Source organism: Terrapene carolina, unplaced genomic scaffold (assembly GCF_002925995.2).
Source record: "Terrapene carolina triunguis isolate 2854851 unplaced genomic scaffold, T_m_triunguis-2.0 Scaffold96, whole genome shotgun sequence".
Lineage (NCBI taxonomy): Eukaryota > Metazoa > Chordata > Testudines > Emydidae > Terrapene > Terrapene triunguis.
In genome coordinates this window covers 4,482,754-4,484,621 of record NW_020664447.1, presented here as the reverse complement: position 1 = coordinate 4,484,621, position 1,868 = coordinate 4,482,754, and positions in this window count along the sequence as shown.

Here is a 1,868-nt window from a genome sequence, read left to right as displayed (position 1 = left end):
CGCCCTCCTCCCCTACAGCGCGCCCCCCGCCAGCCCCTCACCTGCCTGCCTCACCTGGCTGCCAGCGCCAGCCAGCAGCAGGAGCCCTGGGAGGCAACGGGAGCCCGGCTCACCGGCTGGGAGAATGCACCACATGCTGTGCCTCCAGCACGGCTCTTAAACAGCTCCCTCCCTGCTCTCCTCCACAGCTTCTGCCCCCACAGAGGGTGCTGGACAGTGCTGGGCTGCCTGGCCCTGGGACCCCCTGTGGTTGGGGGGCCCCGTGCCAGGGCACTGTGCATTTCACTGTAAATCCACCTCTGTGCATTCTGATGCTTTAAGTTCTGCCAGCTGCCACAGCCCATAAAGGTCTTCTCAGAGGAACACCCCTGACACTCTCCATACAGTAGGGGCTGCAGAGTGTGGGGTACTAACCCAGCTCTATGCCACTTGGGATTTCTCCATACTGGAGGAATCCACAACTTTCTAGACACGGCAGCTTTACAAGCCCTTTATGCTACCAGAGTGATGCAAAGGGACTATACTGGGACCAAGGACGTGGCCATGTATCTTCTGGAAAAAGTGAGATTTTAGATGATAGGTGTATTTGTTTCAATCAGGGTAGCTCAGCTGAATTAGTTTAACTTGACTGAAAATACCTTTGCAAACCCTGTATAGGCAGAGGTTGCTCAAACAATCTGAAAGATATTAAACTGCATCCATAGGGAAGTTAAAGGGATGAGGCTTCAATCCAAGTAAGCTAACTTCAATGAGCTAACTCAGTTAAAAAACACACCTTTTTGCCTGTGAAGACAGACTTTAGAGACCTCACTGATGTGGGTGGGAAGAAACACCTGAAGAATGGGAAGGGAGATCACCTAATTCCTCCAAAGAGAGGATATGACTAAATTTGAATTTTTAGGTATGTTACTTTAAATAATTATCAATTTAGCTATACACCAGATACAAACTTTGTGTGTGTGTATGCTAGTCATGTTTAACCCTTGCCCAGGGTTAAACATGATTAAAGGCAAATGTTTGTGTCCTGGAACAAATCTTTATGTAGTGTTTACCCTGGAATTTACAATTGTGATAGTTAATGTGAAGATTACTAAAATCTCAAGTATAGACAAGTCCCAGATGGCTGGAAACTCACAACAGTGATTGCTTTCAAATAAAGCAAGGACTTATCCTCTTGTGCCACTGCCACTCAGTATTTTCCTTGCATTTGTTCTATGAGGTGTGATTTGGCCTCCGTTTGGGCCTCATCCAAGTTTTCTAAAGGGAAATTTCAGTTGTGGGGTGCCCTGGGTAGGGTTACCATCCGTCCGGGTTTCCCCGGACATGTCCGGCTTTTGGGTCTTTAAATAGCCGTCTGGGGGGAATTTGTAAAAAGCTAAAAATGTCCGGGATTTCCCCCCGGACGGCTATCTAAAGACCCAAAAGCGGCTGACAGGGCAGCTGCGCCGGATTGAGCCGCTCAGGCAGCAAAAGCCCCTCCCCCGCTGCAGCTTCAGCACGCCGGTAGCAAAACGGGAGCAGGAGCTGTTTGTGCCGCTACACCCAGAAAGCCACCCCCCTGCCCATGGCAGCCGGCCCTGATTGGCCAGCCCTGCTCCCTCCCCCGCGCTGGGGGCGAGTCAAGAAACAGGGAGCAGGAGGGTTGGATGGGTCAGGGGTTCTGGGGGTGGCCTGTCAGGGGGCAGGGGTGTGGAGAGGGATTGGGGCAGTCAGGGGACAGGGAGGGTTAGATGGGTTGGAGGTTCGGGGGGGGGGCAGTCAGGGAACAGGCAGCGGTTGGATAGGCGTGGGAGTCCCGGGGATCTGGCGGGGGCAGGGGTGTGGATAGGAGTCAGAACAGTCAGGGACAGGTAGGGTGGGGGGGTCTC